Below are 20,392 nucleotides of genomic sequence, written 5' to 3' on the forward strand. Positions count from 1 at the left end.
CCGTGAGCGGCCGGCGCCGGAGGGGTGGGGCGGGGTGGTAGGAGCGAAAGTGTGGCGGGGCGGGCGGGGCGGGGCGAGTGGGGGAGGGGCGGGGCGGGGCGAGTGGGGGAGGGGCGGGCGGGGGGCGGCGGTTGGGCAGCGTCTCTTCTAAGGAGGAGGAGGAGGAGGAAGGAGGGCGAGCGAGCGAGGAGGATGGCGGAGTCGGGGCTCCTGACGGTAACCTGGGGCCGCTGAGGCGGGAGGGTGTCTGTAGGTCGGGTTTTCCTGCCTCCCTTCCTTCCCGTCGGGCGGTCGGGCTGTTGGTAGGGGGAGGCCCCGCGCGTCCTGACTGGCGCGAGCCGGCGGGGCCGGGGCGAGGCCCCAGGGGCCGGGGCCCTGGGAGGCGCCGCCGCCGCCGCGGCTTTCCTGGGTGCTGTCGCCGGGAGGGCTGGGCCCTTGGACCGGGCTCTCCGTGCAGGGACTGCGGCCGGGCGCCTAGAGCGAGCCGGCCGGCTCTGACAGCGACCGGGGCCAGGCCTGCGGTGGTGGCGGGCGGCCGGAACAGCGCCCGGCGAGGGCGAGGGCGAGCCGGCGCGAGGGCGCGGGCCGGGGGCGCCGGGAGAGCGGTCCTGCTCCCCTCGGCTCCCGGAGCCGCCGGGTCGGGCTGTAGGGAGACCGTGGGCGTCCGGGAGGGCGTGTAACGCTCGGCGGGGTCCCTGGCGCGGCGGTAGAGACTCGGGGCGGGGGGTCTTTCCTTGCCGCCTCCCCAGAGCCCACCGCGCGCTCCTCGCCCCCTCCCTCCCCTCGTGGGGGAGCGGTGAGGAGGTTTGGGTGTGTTGCCAGGTGAAGCGAGTTGTAGGCATTCAAGGCTGCTCCGTCGGACATGCCTGATGGAAGCCACCTCTTTCGCGGTAGCTTTTAGAGACAGAGGAAAAGTACTCCCCCCCAACTCAGCACTAGAGGTTTCGGGACAGAACGAACCCCCCAGCCCCTCAGCATCCATTGTTTTGTATCATCCTCCTCCCCCGCCCCACGTTTAGGTAAGAAGAAGAATGACTCCAAACCATTAATTGCCCCCCCCCCCCCCCCCCCGCCGTCAGCAGCGAGTTTGTGTTATTGTGTTCGTGTGGATTTACAAACAGGTGGAATTGAATACGGATTCGGGGGCTGGAAAGATTTTTAAGCTTTCAGCCCCTTACAGTTGCCGATTTGATTTTGTTGTCTGTTGCTTTGTATCGTAATGGGGGTGATGAGAATAAAAGAGGAAGCAATGTTTTGCAACCTACCCAAAGCAATGTTTTCTAAGCCTCTGGGGATGCTGAAGCAAAAGTGGGTTGCAGATGTGGACTGTATAGTATTTGCCTTCACCCTAACTAGCAGCAGTCTATAAGCTTATTTATATTTGTGCAATTTTGTACATTTCTTAAATGTCAGCAGTTTCTAGTATCTACCCAGAGGGATTGTTGTATCTAAAACTTATTTTTGTTATGTTTTTCAGAGTCCCAGGGTACACTTGTGTAACCAAGTATTTTTGTATCTAAATGAAGCATCAATACTGAAACATTATCTTTATTTTAAAGACTAAAGATTAGTTTATTAATGTACTAATCTCTAGACTTCCACGCCATAATCCTTCTGTTACGTTGTATTTGAAGAAATTTAGCTATTGGGTACAATTTGTAACATTCACAAAGCTTACATTTATAGTTTGAATTTATCTTGTTAAGGTTTTTCTATGTGACAGGTGACAAGAATTTTGAGGAATGAAGTATGTAAATGACCATTCCTACTAATGGAACTTAGATTGAATATAAGCCTTTTAAATACTTGTTTGGACATAAGGTACACCATACTGTACTTTTAATTCATTATGATTATACATTTGAAAAATAGACCACAGACAAATAAAGGCTTTGTCTAAGGTTTGTAACTTTAAAATGGCTTAAAAGTAATATAAAGCTCTAACGTAAAACTATAATAATCATTTTTTCAAATTTTATTGAGAAATAATTGATGTACATCACTGTATAGGTTTAAAGCATATAGCATGGTTTGGTTTATATATATATTGTGAGATGATTACCATAACAGGTTTGGGTAACATCCATCTTCTCATATAGATATAACAAAAAGAAAAGAAAAAAAAAAGAAAACAAGGAAATATTTCTCCTTGTGATGAGAACTCTTAGGGTTTGCTCTCAGCTTTCCTGTGTATCATACAGCGAGCGGTGTTAGCTATCGTCATCATGTTGTACATTACATCCCTAGTACTTACTTATTGTGTAACTGGAGGTTTGTACCTTTTAACTACCTTCCTCCTGTTCCCCTCCCCCATCCTCCTCCTCTGGTAACCACAAGTCTGATCTCTTTTTTTATGTTTTTGTTGTTGTTAGTATGTTTTGTGTGTTTTTTTAGATACCATATCTAAGTGAGATCATCCAGTATTTGTCTTTCTCTGACTTGTTTGCCTTCAAGGTCAATTTATGTCCCAAATGGTAGGAATTCCTCGTAAACTATATTCTTGAAATGCCAGTTTTGAGATATGGACCTTGCCTGTATCTAAGGTTCCTGCTTTCCCCCCCAAGATATTTGTTCAGTGTTTGAAGAAACAACTACATTTATGTCAGGTTGGCATTTGTTTTCTGATCTCATTGTTAATATAGTTTTCAAGTGTTTATAATTTTCTCTTATTTTTTTTATAAATTGTTTTCATTAAAGAGTGCTATTAAGAGCTACATTAATAGCTTGTAGCTGGATAATTTTTTAGTTTTTAAACTACCATATTCAGAAATTTTATCAAAGCTGTGTTTTGATAATTGTAGCAAGAGTTATATTAATATTTTGTGAACTACAACCCAGTCAGAAATTTGAAACATTTCACTTTTCAAAAGAAACAGCAAAATTATAAACTCTTTTGACTTGCTGGAATTAATGCTTTTTAAACACTACTATTTCTTCAGTGTCTTGGAACAGGGCTTGTTCCACGTTCAGAGAGCCATAAACTGGAATTCTCTGTAAAGTATTCCCAAAGATGGTTTCTGAATAGCTGCTAGTATATTATTTTGCCTTGGCTTACCTGTGTGGATTATGGGGGAAGGGTGGATAAAATTGGAATTCTTTGTTATTTGGGCAGTTAATTATGGTCATATTGGTTTTGAAGATATGCTAAATTATCAATATCTGTAATGTAATTTAATATTTCTGTAAGACTTGTTCTTTAAACAATTTAAATTTTTAGATTTTTTTTCTAGTAAGAAGATATTTAAAATATATAAAAATAATCTGTTGTGTTTTTGACTAGGAAATATACTCTAACCTGTATTTGCAGATATGAGCATTGATATATTTTGGAAGTTGAAGATTAAATAAAAGAATATATCTTTATAATTCAATTTACTATATCATTCGTGTCTGAAAAAGCATAAAATCAATACTTATAACAACAAAACAAAGCCAAGTCCAACACATACGCCCCTCCAAAACAATAAAAACCAAACAAGTTGACCCACAAGTCCTTTAGTGAGTCTGAGGTGTTTATAGCTTGGTTTTGATGAAAGTATTCTTGAAGTAGTTTATATTATAAAATATCAATTAGGAGAGGAAATTTAGATATAAAATAAGCACTTGGACATTTCCTAGTAAGACTAGTAGGAAATTGGTAAATATTTTGTGAGTAGATGAATTAGATAGAAATTGGCTATAATACTTAAAATACATTAGGTATTTTTATGTGGTACTTGAGAAGTGAGTATTACAGGCATGAAATTGATATTTTTTGTTTATTGTTAGGCTTACGTTTTATGCATTATTTTATGCATGGGCATTTTATAATTTAAGGCTAAATCTTTCATATATATGTATATGTATATTCTGTTATCCCTGTCTCTGAATTTTACTTGTTACACTGCATCAAATTTATGCCCTATAGATCTTTCTGGAAATATTTTCTCTCTGAATATAGTGGTCAAAATTTTGTATTTTTCTACCTCTCTGTCTACACTTTTAAAATCTGAAAAAATGTGTAAGTTACAATCTTTGGTGTGCTTGAACTTAATATGTTATAGAGTGTTCTGCAATATAATTGTCATTAGTGTAGGTTGGGAAGAAGATGCATAAGTCTGAGAAACTGATTTATGTTCTAAAATATGTAGTTGAATTATTTTAGGGTAAACTAATGTTTACTATATCTTTGTTGGGTATTTTCCCCTGGTTTGCAACTTTTTACCAAATCAAAATTTCTTCCATGTGAAAAGCATATTCTAATGACAAAGGGCTCCTCAACTTTTCAGATGTTGGCAACATATATGCTTTTTGAGAAAATAAGTTCCCATTATCAAGATTTAAAAGAACTAATTAGATTTCACACTATATATCTCATTGCAGTTTCTCTATAAAGATCAGCACTGGTTGCAAAAAGTAGAGAATGCTGTTAAGAGGCAAAGGTTCTTTTGTCAGAAAGAATGAACATATTGCTTGAAGCTAAAACATTATAAGAGACCTTTAAAAGGTATAATTGGTCCCTACATGAAATGAACCTGAAAATGTTTTATGAAGTATTTGGCATGTCTGTCTTCTATTATTTATAGCACTGTGAATACTCACAATTTAAGCACTTTATTTGTCCTCAAATACTATTTATAAATTCTACAGTTTTAATTTAGTAATTTTACAGTTGAAGAAGATAGTTCTTTTTTCTTTTAGTTTTTCTACTGTCTTGGAGGTAAAGTGGAAATGGGTTGTTCTGACCCTGATAATGTCTTAGAATTTAGAGTGAATTTCATCAAATTTGAGCTTTCTCAGTTTTGTGTAATACAGTACTCCTTCCTGCTTTTAAGACTTTCACAGTTTTGCAAATAGTCTTTATGTTAACTTTCAAATTTTGTTCTATAAATATTTCTTACTAACTACAGTTTCATATTCACTAATGTCATAGAGCGTCTACTGAGTGCCATGTATGGTTCACATTTTGAGGATGCAGAAATAAATATACTATGTTTTCTATGCTCAGCAAGTTCAGTTTGTTGCATAAGTTGGACAAATCAGTAGTAATTGGTTGTTTTAGAGTGACAGGTGCTTTGATAGCAGTATACACTGAAGATTTTAGATGAATTAAGGCTCACACTACATGCATAACCAGCATTGCTTACTGGAGGATTGGGCCTGAGCTAAGTCTTGAGGAATAAGTAGGATAAATAGAGGTTAAAAAAAAGCATAGAAGTTAGAGACATTAATGTCCATTTGGAGAATTGCAGGTGAATAGCAATTTGGATTTCATGTGTGACTTAATATTTTAGGTGATACAGTAGGCTTTCATGAAAGCTCACATTTTTAGAGACTGTTATTTCTTGTGTGCCTAATTTAATTTGGGCCTTGAACTGTAAATCTGCATTAATGTGGGGGAACTGCTCAAAATTATTACTTAAAACTTAATAAAGTGTATATTTTATTAATATTTTAATTAAGTACAAAAGAGAAGATATTAGCCTGATATGAAATAATTCCCAGGCTTAGAACTCCAGTTAGGTTTCAAAATCGAAATTAAGTATCTTTTTCTCAGTATTTATGCATCATGTTAAGAGTAACAATTATGAATTTTTTTAAAGCTCATAGTAGGTTTTTACTATACATTTAAAATTTGCTATTCTGAGAATTAAAAACAACTTCTTTGCAAACTGATTTAAAAACTAGTGGCCTGGTGCACGGATTTGTGCACATTGAAAGGAAATTAATTAGAAGAAAGCTTCGTTTACATTGCTGCAAAAAAAATAGTATATATAACAGTATTATAAAATTAAGATACAAAACATTTTAATATCGCTATTCGCCCTTTCTCTATAATAGAAGTAAGAGATGAAAGAAAACTAGTAAAATGTATATGAAAATAATATATAAATTGATTAATAAATAAACAATAACAACATGATATAAAAACAAAGACATGATATAAAAATAACAAAAACATAAAAACATTGATAAAAACAATGATAAATTGATTAATAAATAAACAACAGCAACATGATATAACAACAAAGTGCCAATAGTTGGTCTTCAGATACATTCTGGCATCGCATGTGATTGGCGCCAGTGAGAGCTTTATATGTATCATGCATGTGTGAGTCAATGTTTATTTTGAAATTGCCAGCGTGTGTCATATGTACTGGCTGGTCAGTCGATTGGACAGTTGGATGGACATTCGGTCGGTCACTTAGCCTTTTATATATATACTAGAGGCCCGGTGCACAAAAATTTGTGCACTCGGTGGGGAGGAGGGTCCCTCAGCCCGGCCTATGCCCTCTCACAGTCTGGGACCCCTCAGGGGATGACCACCTGCTGTCTTAGGCCTGCTCCTCGGGGAATTGGGCCTAAGCTGGCAATCAGACATCCCTCTGGCAGCCCGGCAGCCATCGGGGGATGTTCACTTGCCAGCGGGAGCAGACCTAAGCTGCAGTCGGACATTCTTAGCGCTGCTGAGGAGGCAGGAGAGGCTCCCACCACCACCGCTGTACTGGCAGCCATCAGCCTGGCTTGTGGCTGAGCAGAGCGCCTCCCATGTGAGAGCGCCCTGACCACCAGAGGGCAGCTCCTGCATTGAGCGTCTGCCCATTGGTGGTCAGTGTGTGTCATAGTGACCAGTCATTCCCAGTCCTTCTGCTGTTAGGGTCAGTTTGCATATTACCCTTTTACTATATAGGATAGAGGCCTGGTGCATGGGTGGGGGCCGGCTGGTTTGCCCTGAAGGGTGTCCTGGATCAGGGTGGGGGTCCTGCTTGGGTGCCTGGCCAGCCTGGATGAGGGGATGATGGCTGTTTGCAGCTGGTCACACTCCCTTCAGGGTGGGGGTCCCCACTGGGGTGCCTGGCCAGTCTGGGTGAGGGCCTGAGGGCCGTTTTCAGGCTGGCGGGTGACTGAAGCTCCCAACTTCTCCTTTTTTTTCTTATTTTTTATTCTGGGATTTATTTACCTTCTATGGCTGTCATTGGAACTGAGAGCCAGCTTTAGCTTTGAGGCTCAGCTCCATCTCTGAGACCTCAGCTGCTGAAAGCAGGTATCTGGGTTTGTTTGGCTTCTATAATTGAAACACTGTTGCAGCTCCAGCTCTGAGGCCGGCTGGCTGAAAGCAGGTTTCTGGGGTTTGTTTAGCTTCTATAATTGCAACATTGTTTCTTAGAGTGCAGCTCAGAGGCCGGCAGCCGCAGGCAGGGAACCTTGGCTTCCTCCATCACTGGAGCAAGCAAGCCTCCTGTTCACTTCAGCTGCCTGGCTGCCGGCTGCCATCTTGGTTGGCAATTAATTTGCATATTGCCCTGATTAGCCAATGGGAAGTGTGTCAGAGGTACGGTTAATTACCATGTTTGTCTATTATTAGATAGGATAGATGCCACTTTTTCAGCTAAGTAGATCAGACCGTATGATTAGTACTTATATCTTGGTAGGAGTCTTTTCATGGTCTTACATGATTTAGAAGTTTTCTGAATTTGAATATTAAGTAACATTTCATATAGTATGATTTAATACTTTTTCAAGGGCACAGTGAGGCCTTCTTTGCCATCCCAAACTCCATTTCCCACAAAGTGCAATAGTGCCATAGTTCCCATTTTAAAACATTCTCATATTGCTTTTCTTTTGGTTTTGATACTTCCATTTTCATTACAGAAATTTGAGAAATTACTTTTTAAAATTCTCACATTTTACAGTTACATGTTATAACATCTCATTTATCTCAAGGTTATGTAATAGGAAACTAAAACTTTCTGATATCTCCTTGAATAAAACCAAATGTAATGTTCACCTGGTGAACCTAATCACCCTTCAGCTTTCAGTTTTTCATCCTTGGGGAGGCCTTCTTTGATTCCCTAGTTAGATTTTTCTGTTAAAGGTCCCTTAGCATCTGCACTGTTTTTATTCCACTCATCATTTTTGTATGATGTGTTTAATGTCTGTCTTTTTGCTATTCTGTGAGCTTCGTAATGAGCAGAGCCCCCCAAACAAACAGGCCACTAAAAAGGATAAAGAAGTGTCATTGCTCTTAAACACATTTCCTGCTTTTACAATCCCTCAGTACTCAATTCAGGGCTTTTTTGCTTTCTCATAATATGCAATTTTTAAAAGTTTGGTAACCAAATGTAAAAAGACCTGGGGTACTCCTAGAAACCATAAGAGAGTTGAAAATAAGAACAGAGGGAAAACAGTTAAAAGCAAATACAAAACTTTAAAAATAATTATCAGTTAAAGGCACCTTCGTGTTGTGATAAACACACTTAGAATCTTTCAAGACACCATTTGTTTTATATGTAGCTATGTTTTGTATTTCAGAAAGGTTTCTATCTAAAATGATACAATTAAAAAAAATTTAATCCTCACAGGAGGAGGTGGTTTTTTAAAAATTGATTTGAGAGAGAGAGAAAACAACAACATTGATGTGAAAGAGAAACATCTGCCTCCCCAGGGATTGAACCTACAACTCGGGCATGTTCTGGGAGCAAAACCCAAGGTGCTCCAACCAACTGAGCCTTACTGGCTAGGGGCCAGGGGCCAGGGCTACAACTAAAATTTTTTAATGTGTTACACTTTTGTTATTGGGAAGATATGTTTAATGAGGTGAAATACAGTAGGCCCCATAAGTATTTGAGTAAAATTAAGTAGAAGCAAATAATTATCTGATGATACAGAATCAATACAGTATCATATTATGACCTTAAATTTGCAGAAGTAGCTTTTATACCAAACATGTGCTCTTTATTTATTTAGCTGTGATATGTGTAAAATTGAGTAACAACATGTGTGTTTTTTTCCCATCAGTTTTGAATGAAAACATACCTGTTGCAATGATATGACAAAATGATATATTTCTGCAACCTCTATTCTGTTAAAGAAAGTAAGCTTAATCTCTTGGCATTTCCTAGTAACCTAGACTGGAAAAATTAGATTGGGGGTCATAATTACTTTTTTGCTAGAAGTATATGCAGTGTAACAGATTGGGTGACCTGAAATAGATTATATTTAGTTTTGCTTCATGTATCTTCTAGGATAAAATTTCACTTTAGTTCTGGTTCAGATAAATTGCATTTTATCTTAATATTGTAATCTATTGAGTTCTATAAGGGTAAGTACGTAGAAGAGCTAATTTCTTATTTTGTTGCTAAAATAAATATTGGTTTACCATGTGTTAATTACAGTTTAAACATAGAAATAGAACACTTATATACTAGGTAGCTTAAAATAGTAAGGTTTTATTATTTAATCTTAAAGACATTTATTTCCGTACTTTGGAAGTAGTGATTTGGAATTCTTAATACTAGAAATATGTCCTAGTTTTAGAACACCCACTAAGCAACTGTGGGAACTCAGCATGCTAAATGGCTTGTAGTGCTGCAGTATTTTTTAATTTTCCCCACCTCCGTTTATATAATAGCTTCTTGTAGTACACACTGAAGATGAATGTTTGGGCCAAGAACAAAGTTTATTGAAGCCCCCAAATATGTGAGACTGTGTCAGGCTTTGTGTTGGGCTCTGAGGACCTAAAGATGATCTTATGTAATAAAAGGCTAATATGCAAATCGAACAGCAGAACTACCGGTCGCTATGACGTGCACTGACCACCAGGGGGCAGACACTCAACACAGGAGCTGCCCCCTGGTGGTCAGTGCACTCCCACAGGAGGAGCGCCACTCAGCCAGAAGCCCTGAGCCTGGCTCATGGCTGGCAAGCCCAGTGGCAGTGATGGGAGCCTCTCCCGCCTCCACCGCAGCGCTAAGGATGTCCGACTGCCGGCTTAAGAGCGAGACATCCCCCAAGGGCTTCCAGACTGCGAGAGGGCGCAGACCAGGCTGAGGACCCCCCCCACCCCCCCCACGAATTTTGTGCGCCGGGCCTCTAATCAAATATAATGATGGCCAGTGAGTGAATGGTGTATATTAGGTGATAATATCTTAGGCTACAAATAAGGCATAAGAAGCATTGTTTTGGGGCTTGAGAGAAATGACTTTAAAAATGGAATCACTATTTTTGAAACAAATTTTTAAATGCTATTAAAATTTAAAAAATAACTGATATCAACATTTCCATGATGATTGTGTACATGACTTAAAATTTTCAATGGAAATTATTTTAAACTTCTCTTCCAGAATGTTGAGCAACATTATGCCAGTCTATGAGAACCAGCTACTGAAACTGTTTGAAAACTAAATATAAAGTGTGAACTCTACTGCCCGGTTGGAGTGGCTTAGTTGGTTGAGCATCATCCCCTGCACCAAAAGGTTGCATGTTCAATTCCTGGTCAGGGCACATGTCTGGGTTGTGGGTTTGTTTCCTGGACAGGGGCAACCAATCCATGTTTCTCTTTCTCTCCCTCCTCCTACCCTTCCTCTCTTTCTAAGTTTGTCCTCAGGTGAGGATTAAAATAAAATAATGAAGTCTGTTAATTTATATACATTGTTCAGGAAACTATGTTTAAAGGCATTTGATAAAATAAACTTCTGTTAGGTTATTTTGTTAATGAAAAAAAGGGACTGAGTTGATCCACACTAATTGTAATACCTACAAATGAATATTACAGTTAAATGTTTCAGTTTAAGGATTTTCATGATATGAAAAAGGAAGGACTTAAGCTTTAAAAGTCAGCTATGTAATTCTTGTAAAGTTAGCTCTGAGAGCAATGCCTTAATTCAAGACTAATTATTCACATACAAAAACATAAAAAATCTTATGGCCTTTTCTCAACTGGAACTCAATTATACCTGATAGTTTCATATATATGGGTGTACTAGTATATATGTAATAATCGATATAATAACAAGGGTCCTGTGGTAAGATCTTGGAAGATCTTTTGTTTCATCGAAGAAAGTTGAAATTAAATATACTTGAAGTTTTGCTATATTACTCAAATTCTTTGAAAATTGATAATCCACAATAGTAGGTTCATGTCCTAAAAATAAAAACAACTTGTTAATTAGCCCATCTCTTTCCTGACTATACTATCCAGTTTTTATAAACTAACAATTTGATAATATTTGAATTGCTTCTGAGAGGAATTAAAATTAAGTATTGACAAGTAATGTTTTTTCTTTCTGGCATGTTTTAAGTATTTAATATATTACTTGCTACCTACAAATTAGGATCTATATTTTTGTGATGTAAGAATTTTTTTTTTTACATCAAAGCTTCTATGAACTGTGAAAATCATATTTTGAGATATAGTAATAAGATAGTAATAAGTTGGGAACTGATTGGATTTAATGTGTTAAATTACAAAATAATAAAATGTCCTTTTATGGATATTCAAAAATATAAGCAAGGCCTGCCTTTCTTTATTTTGAGTAGTTTTTGAAGGGAGAAATTCTTTATTGATCTTAGTTAAATTGGGCCTGGCTATTCAATGTATTTCTTTTGATCTTATATGAGAAAGATTTTTTGCTATGGGATATTTAAAAAACTAATACAGAGATAAATGAGAGATATTTTTAAAGCCCCAAATGTATTCTGTAAATCCTGTTTAACAACTGTCAAGGATAAGTAGATAAATAAAATAATTACTTGAGCATATGGTCTTCATCTAAATAGTTTCAAGACGTGAAAAAGGCTATTTGTTTTACAGTAATGGGAACTTATTAAATACTGATTCTTAAATGTAAAATACCTACCTTGAGACCACACACTCTTCTAATCTTGTTACATACAGTACATTTATTTTTGTTTATGTTTTTCTGACAGTTTCTGATAAATAGTTTATAGAGTAAGTAATGGAAAGGATTTATAATCAGATAAGACCTAGTAAAGGAATGTGAGGTTTATACTAACAAAAATGAAACAGTTAAATGTAATCAACTTAATTTTTAGCATAAAATCATTTTTTTAATTGAAAATACTTTATTGAGTATTACAGTCATCTTAGTGTTAATAACCTAAGATAGCAATTACATTTTATCTCTTTTGCTTTACACTGATAATTAAGTAACCAACTTATTGGTTTATTGCTAGTTTTCCCCTGATAAATGAAGAGTAAAGTATATTTTGGGAATACTTAGGGTCGTGTTTGACATGTTTTGAATTCCTTGGCAAGAAAAGCAATTTAAGCAATATTCAGAGGTAAATCTTTTGGGGGAGTGTTTGTGTGGCTTAAGTTTTTCAGACAATGTTTGGTCAAGGATATTTGATGTTTACTGTTATATCTTAAGTTATATTGAGACATTTAAATCCCCCCTACAAAACCTCTGCCTTTTATTTTGATAACTTTGTTGGAGAATCTTGCAATTTATATACAGGTGAGTTGAAGTGTTGTACAAGAGAGCTGTAATCCCATTATGGCTTATGTTGTGGGTTGGGTAAACAAGAATTTTCCTTTCTTTCCTCAAAACTTGTTTGCCCAGAATCAAAATTATGTAAGTTTTATTTTTTTCTCATAAGAAGGAACACAGATTTCCTGAAAAGCTCTCATGTATTTGCTCTTGTATAAAATAAGTTAACCATGTCTTCTCCATGTCCATCCAAACTATTTCATCTTGCCTCCTCAGCAAAGGGAAAAATAAGGTGAATGAATTTGAAGGTGCTGTGAGTTGTTCACAGACAGCTAGTTCTTTAGCCTTCATGAAAACCACTCTTACCTCAGGTTCACTCATGCTGCCTAAGAATGTGGTTTTTATTTTTTTAATTTTTCTATGATCAATAGTGTTCCCTTAAGCACGTTAATTTGGGGTGCTTTCTTAATCTTAGGTCTTCCAGTTTTGAGGATTCCTTTTTTAACTCCTGATCAACAAAAATATATAGCTTGATGTGATTTGGAGGGTAGACAGTTTATTTTGATCCTTTAAGCTACTTAATAGAAAAAGGAGTGTTTCAGATCTTATAAAAAAGGAAAGTACAAGTGAAATCTTGCCATTTTTAGGTATTCATATCAAAATCAGAGTGATTTCTAGTTAATTTTAAGTGGATTATAGGGAAACTATGCATGGGGCAACTTTGTGTGTGTGGTGTGTGTGTGTCTTTTTTTTTTTTCTTGGTTAATCCTCAAGGATGGGTTTCCATTGATTTTTTTAGAGGGAGTGGAAGGGAGGGGAAGAGATAGAGAAACAACCAATTGATTGCCTCCTGCACGTGTGTCCTGACCAGGCCCGGGGGTTGAACCCTTGACCTGAATTAAACCTGGGACCCTTCAGTCTGAGGCCAATGCTCTATCCACTGAGCCAAACCAGCTAGGATGAGAAAACATTTTTATCTGTTTATTGTTAAGTTATCTTCATTCAGCAAGTGTTTATTGAGTACTTACTGTATGTTTAATAAAAAGTTCATGATATCTTTTAATTTGTAGAGCACTTTATAGAGTATAAATTGTTTCTTTATGTAAGGAGGGCAGATTGTAGGGCAGATAAAGCCAAGTTAACATATATTTATAATTCTTTTAATAAATACAACTGCTATTATGTGTTAGGCATTATTTCTAAGTACTAGGATACAACTGAGAAAAAGAAGGTTCCCTATTTTCCATTACTTTAAATGAAGGAGTCAGACAACTAACCCAGTAAGTATAATCCACTGTGATGCACGTTCTGATAAGGGGTAGTTTTAAGTGGAGGATGGGATATTCAGAAATGTTTCTGAGTAATCAAGAAAGGCTTTCCAGACTTCTGAGCTGAGTTCTGAAGAACACAAGAATTCGATCAGTGAAGAATTGTAAACCAATGTTTCTGGCAGAAGAGAATAGCTTGTGTAAAGTCCGGGGGGCAGAGATAGCAGGACCTGCTGTGACTAGAGTGCAAAGTGGGAAATATCAGAGTTGTGGCAGGAGAAGCAAGCAGGGGCCAGATCTTGAAAGACTCGGTAATTACTGCTAAGAAATTTGGATTTTATCCTGAGGGCTGTGTTTATGGAGGCCACCCACTCTTCTCTCAAGTGTTTTAAATTGTATAGTAACCCGATTAGATGTGAGTATTTGAATGATCACTCTAATTACAGTGTAGTGATTAGGTTAGGAACAGGATGGGGGAGTGGTTGTGGTAAGACCAGTTACAAAGCTATTGGAAGAAATTTGGTATTGCCTAGAGCAGGGTAGTGGCAGTGAGAATGAAGAGAAGTTGAAGTCAGGAGAAATTCTGGGAAAAGAATGGATAGGATTTGGTGATGATTAGGATGTCAGAACTGAAGGAGAGAGGTAGGAGTCAGGATGACTCCAGGAATCTTGACCTCCCCTCCAAACCTTTTTAGTTGCTTTCTCCTTAGCTATTGTCTTTTTTAATTAATTGATTGACCGATTTAAAACAATTTAGAGGAAGGTGGGTAGAGAAAGAAAGAAAAACATTGACTTCTTGTTCACTTTTTATGCATTCATTTGTTGATTCTTGTATGTGCCCTGACGGGGGATCTGGACAGTGCTTTAACCAACTGAGCTATCTGAACAGGGCCTACCTGTTATTTTTTTAAGAAGCCTTTACTGTTTCCCCCAATGTCCAAGACTGTTTTAGGGACTTCTCTTTGTGCTGCAGCAATCCTTACCACACTGTTCTTTGCCTTATCCACTTGTTTGTAAGCTTACAGACAAGAACTGTGACTTATTATTGCATACTTAGCATCTTGAACAGTGCATGACACTTACTAGTATGTATGAAATAAATTGTTGACTGAATGAAAATACAGTTTTTATACTTATATAAATTTAAATATTTATAATTGGAGAAAAACTGTTTTTCTGAACTGCCAGTATCCAAAAATTGGTTTATAACTTCAGTGGATCAGATCCCTCCATGAACTTTTAAATAATATCTCTTGTACTATAATTCAAATCTGAAGTGCTGGATATTATTTAGTTCTTCGTGGGCTATCATGGACTAATTTAAATGGGCTTTGATACTATGTTGACCTCTTGTATTATACATTCAGATTTTCTTTATAAATGAAATTTAATTACCTTTATCCTTTCTCAGTTTAAAAGTCAGTATAACCAAACTAGCACTTTTAGGATTTTTTCTGTTTCAAAATGAAAATAGCTTTTTTAATCCTTGACTATGAAAAGAGTGAATGCTTATTATATACATTTAAAAAGTTGATACAGAGCCCTAACCGGTTTGGCTCAGTGGATAGAGCGTCGGCCTTCGGACTGAAAGGTCCCAGGTTCGATTCCGGTCAAGGGCATGTACCTTGGTTGTGGGCACATCCCCAGTAGGAGGTATGCAGGAGGCAGCTGATCGATGTTTCTTTCTCATCGATGTTTCTAACTCTCTATCCCTCTCCCTTCCTCTCTGTAAAAAATCAATAAAATATATTTTAAAAAAAAGTGATACAGAGATAAAGGAAAGCAAAAACCATCCTAATACATAACCATCATTTGATGGAAATTTTTCTACACTTTTAAGATTTTTTATGTCCATATTAATAGTTTCATTAATAGGAAAAGGTATTACTATCCTTCATACGAAGAATACTGATAACTAGTATATAGCATATAGATTGGGAAGTCATATATATTCTTCACAAAGTACACTATTATATTAAAAGCACTGGTAATTTCTGCTGTAAAAACACAGTTTAATTATGTTTGAAATACATCTTATCCTAAACCTATTTGACCATGGGACTAAATGTTGTAGAAATAGATTTTGGGAAATTTGGAGAATGTATTACTGAACATTTTCAGGTTAGCATGTTGTTAGGTATTCTAAAACATGTGTTTGCATGACAGGATTATCTGTAGCCATGGGAACCTAATAAGGTTTTTAATATGGGTAAATTAGAGGCCCGATGCATGAAATTAGTGAATGGGGAGGGTCCCTAGGCCTGGCCAGCGATCAGGGACAATCTGTGGGGCAACCAGCAGGGCAATCAGGGCCCGCCCCCCTCACCCCCCCCCCCGCCCCCTCCCCAGGCATCTGCCTTGGCTGGCCTGGGGCCTGCAGGCTGGGGGCAGCACCTGCGTTGAGCACCTGCCCCCTGGTGGTCAGTGTGCGTCATAGCGACTGGTTGTTTTGCTGTTAGGTCGATTTGCATATTAGGCTTTTATTAGATAGGCTAGGATTGCCAGTGCCCATCATATGTACTGGCTGGTTGGGCGCGTGCAATTGTTACCAGTGAGAGCTTTATATGTATTGTGCATGCACGAGTCATACCGTGCGCATCATACATACTGGACGGTTAGATAGTTAGTCGGCCACTTAGCCTTTTATATACATAGAGAGAGGCCCAGTGCACAGATGAATGCATCGGTGGGGTCCCTCGGCATGGCCTGCGGGGATCAGGCTGAAACTGGCTCCCCGACATCCCACGAGGGGGTCCCAGATTGCGAGAGGGCGGTTCTTGGCTGACACAGCTTGGAATCGGGCTCCCTCCTCTCTGGTTCTGGGTGCATCACCCAAGAACAGCAGCTTCAAAGTCACTGCAGTTCGGCAGCTCCTACATTGAGCGTCTGCCCCCTGGTGGTCAGTGAGTGTCATAGCTACCAGAAGGTTGGCCAGTTGCTTAGGCTTTTTAGCCTTTTATATATATACTTGAGGCCTGGTGCACAAAAATTTGTGCACTCGGGTGGGAGGAGAGGTCCCTCAGCCCGGCCTGTGCCCTCTCGCAGTCTGGGACCCCTCGGGAGATAACGACCTGCTGGCTTAGGCCTGCTCCCGGGTGGCAGAGGGCAGGCCCAATCCCTAGGTTCAGCCCCTGGTCAGGCTCAGAGCAGGGCCGATTGGGGAGTTGGGGTGCCAGCCCCTGTCATGCACAGAGCAGGGCTGATCAGGAGGTTGCGATGCCACTCTCAGTCACACTCAGGGTAGGGCCAATTGGGGGGTTGGGGCACCGCCCCCTGTCACACTCAAGGCAGGGTCGATGGGGAGGTTGCAGCACCACCCCCTGTCATGCACAGAGCAGGGCAAATCAGGGGGTTGAGGAGCTCCCCCCTGTAACTCACAGAGTAGGGCCGATAGGGGAGTTGGGGCACCGCCCCCTGTCACACACACAGCAGGGCGGATCAGGGGGTTGGGGCGCCGCCCTCTATCACCCACAGAGCAGGGCCAATCAGGGGGTTGGGGTGCCGCCACTGTCACACTCAGGGCAGGGCCGATGGGGAGGTTATGGCTCTATGCCATCACACACAGAGCAGGGCCCGTGGGGGGCGGGGGGCTGGGGCGCCGCACCCTGTCACACACAGAGCAGGGCCGATCAGGGGGTGGGGCACCGCACCCTGTCACACACAGAGCCGCAGGGCGATCAGGGGGTTGGGGAGCTCCCCCCTTTCAGGCACAGAGCAGGGGTGATCAGGGGGTTTGGGCGCTGCCCACTGTCACGCTGATCCCGGTGCCGGGAGGCCTCTCGGCTCCGCTGACGTCGGTGCTGGGAGGCATATTACCCTTTTACTATATAGCATAGAGGTCTGGTGCATGGGTTGGGGCTGGCTGGTTTGCCCTGAAGTGTGTCCTGGATCAGGGTGGGGGTCCCCACTGGGGTGCCTGGCCAGTCTGGGTGAGGGGCTGAGGGCTGTTTTCAGGCTGGCGGGTGACTGAAGATCCCAACTGCTCCTTGTTTGTTTGTTTTTTTTTATTCTGGGCCAGCTTTCGCTCTGAGGCTTGGTTCCAGCTCTTAGGCCTCGGCTGCTGAAAGCAGGTATCTGGTTTGTTTAGGTTCTGTAATCAAAATACTGTATCAACTCCAGCTCTGAGATCCTGGCGGGCTGAAAGCAGGTTTCTGGGGTTTTGTTTAGCTTCTATATTTGTAATAGTGTTTCTAAAACTGCAAGCTCAGAGGCCGACAAGGCAGGTGAGGAATGTTGGAGTCTTCCGTCACTGAAGCAAGCAAGTCTCATGTTAGCTTCAAGCTGCCTGGCTGCCGGTCGCCATCTTGGCTGGCAGTTAATTTGCATATCTCCCTGATTAGCCAATGGGAAGGGTAGCAGACGTACGCTAATTACCATGTTTCTCTTTTATTAGATAGGATAGATAGGTGGTATGTAGGTTACTCAGAAAGTAATTTTTGAACACCCCAAATTGGTCTTTGAAACTGCTTTAAGACTCAGCAATTGGAGTCTTAGAGCTTTAGGTACCTATGAGATCATGTAGGCCCAAACATGTTCTTTTTTTTTTTTTTTTTTCGAATGAAAAAACTGAAGCTTAGAAAGATAGCATTTGTCTAAGGTCACATTGTAATTTCTCAAAGGATTTGGAACCCAGATCTACAGCTCCAGAGCTTTTCGTCTATTTTTTTTTTAATGCACCCTACCGCTCTCAACTCCCCTAATATATTACTTTTAATCACATTCCTTTTGAGAAAGAAATAGCTAGAAGATACCTTCATTTAATATGAGAATTGAAAATAGAGTTTGATATAAATTAAGGTGGGTCAAATTTAATGTAGATAGAACATCTCAGGTAAGTCTCTGGACATACAGTCCCCTCTTACTTGTCTGAATTATTCTCTTTCTCCTAGGCAAGAGAAAAAGTTTTGAAATATGAATGTACTCTTTTTAAAAAAATATATTTATTGATATTTTACAGAGAGGAAGGGAGAGGGATAGAGAGTTAGAAACATTGATGAGAGAGGAACATTGATCAGCTGCCTCCTGCACACTCCCTACTGGGGTTGTGCCCGCAACCAAGGTACATGCCCTTGACCGGAATCGAACCCGGGACCCTTGAGTCTGCAGGCTGATGCTCTATCCACTGAGCCAAACCGGCTAGGTCATGAATGTACACTTAACAATGCTACTACTAAGGAATAATCAGTGCTAGTTTTTAATAATCAGTACATGGACCCAGGAAGCATGAGTCTGAATTGAGCTGCATCATCACTTCCATTGTGATCAGTTATGGAAACATTTATGAATATACTAGAGGCCCAGTGCATGGATTCGTGCGTGGGGTGTGGGGGATGGGAGGTGGTCCCTCTCAGCATGGCCTGCGCCCTCTCACAATCCATGATCCCTCAGGGGAGATGTAGCAGTGCGCCAAGTAGCAGGTGGCCAGGGAGGTGCCCAAGCCAGGGCTGGACCATGCCACTCACGCTCATCTTGCTCCTCTGTGCCTACTGCCTCTGCTCGGTAGCTCTGCCGCGGAGTCAGGAGAGGCTCCCTCCGCTGCAGCTGAGCTTGCCAGCCTTGAGCCCGGCTTCTGGCTGGACACACTGACCACCAGGGGGCAACTCCTGCATTGAGTCTGCCCCCTGGTAGTCAGTGCACATCATAGCAACCGGTCGACCGGTTGTTCAGTCGTTCGGTCATAAAGGTCACTTAGGCTTTTATATATATAGAATAGATTTTACTGTTAGTGGCAAAGTGGACCTAAATGCTACAGAATCAGATCTTGTTCTGTGAACAATTTTCCTTGGTTCATGTATTTAATCCTGATTATTTACATGATTATGTATATCTACTGAATATATTCTGAATTAGTATAGTGGTTAAGACATGGTTTTGGAGTCAGAACTCTAGCAGGCTTGTGACTGCCAGTTATGCTCTGTGTAATCTTTGACAAGTCATTTGATTGTTTTTGAGCCTCAGTTTCATCATTTATAAATGAGGATTAATCTTCCTCAGTATTATTGCAAGGACTTAATGGGATAACAGCTGAAAGCACTTAGCACAGTGCCTGGCATGTAGTAAGTACTCAATAAGTACTATCTGCTATTACTAGTGGTGTTACTGTCAGATTCACACCATCCTATTGGTCAAATAATTTAACTTCCATACATCTTGGTTAACTCATTTGTTAATGGGAGTAACACTACTTGGGGTGCCTACTTCACAGGGTTAATTGGAAGTCAAATGTAATCATGTGATAGTAATTTATAAACTCTCAACCTGAACTGAAGTGACAAGTCTTACACCATTAGGACCAGGCAGGTGAAAGAGAGAGTGGAGATTTCTTTTTGAGAAAGAGTTTAGCTAGAGGTTGACGATGCATCTGCCTTCCTTTAGTACTGACATACTGAGGCACATGCAAACATATAACTTCCTTTCTGAGTCATTCAGGCCCAGAATGCATATCTATTTCATGTACTGCTCATAACATTCCAGATGAGGAATCTGTGGCAGATTCCAAACTCTTCTAGTGTTTCCTCTCAACCTCCATTTCTTTACCTTATTCCCTGCCATTTCCTCTGCCAGTCTCTCATCACTGATAGCTCCCCTGTCTTTTTAGAGAGAGAGGTAAGCACTTCAATAAAGTTTAGGACACGTTCTTTTATTTCTTCTGTGTTCTTACACAAATGTGTAACTCTCACATACATTTATGTTTTTCTTCAAACAAATAAAAATACCCTAATTAATCATATTGTGAAGAAGCCACATCTTTCAAAAAGGATTTTCTGGATTGTATGCCCATCAGCAGACTGTGATTGTCCATTTCTCTGTATGCTCATCAGCCCTGTTCTTTTTTTATGTTTTCATTGGTAGATATAACATTATTTCTTGTATTTTTAAATCAATATTATTGTAATGAGTAGTGAAGATACC

At 40.1% G+C, this 20,392-nt stretch overlaps 1 protein-coding gene across 2 annotated transcripts in view; it reads left to right on the forward strand.

Moving 5' to 3' along the window:
• The first annotated feature begins 95 nt into the window (after positions 1–95).
• SHOC2 (SHOC2 leucine rich repeat scaffold protein) overlaps positions 96–20,392 on the forward strand; it is a 59,284-nt gene continuing 38,987 nt past the window's right edge. For both annotated transcript variants that reach the window (XM_081104649.1, XM_081104648.1), the window contains exon 1: positions 96–216. The gene's annotated coding sequence lies outside the window, so the exon portion shown is untranslated. The remainder of the gene's footprint in view (positions 217–20,392) is intronic.

This window comes from Myotis nattereri, assembly GCF_964212035.1.
Source record: "Myotis nattereri genome assembly, chromosome: 13".
Classification (NCBI taxonomy): Eukaryota; Metazoa; Chordata; class Mammalia; order Chiroptera; family Vespertilionidae; genus Myotis; species Myotis nattereri.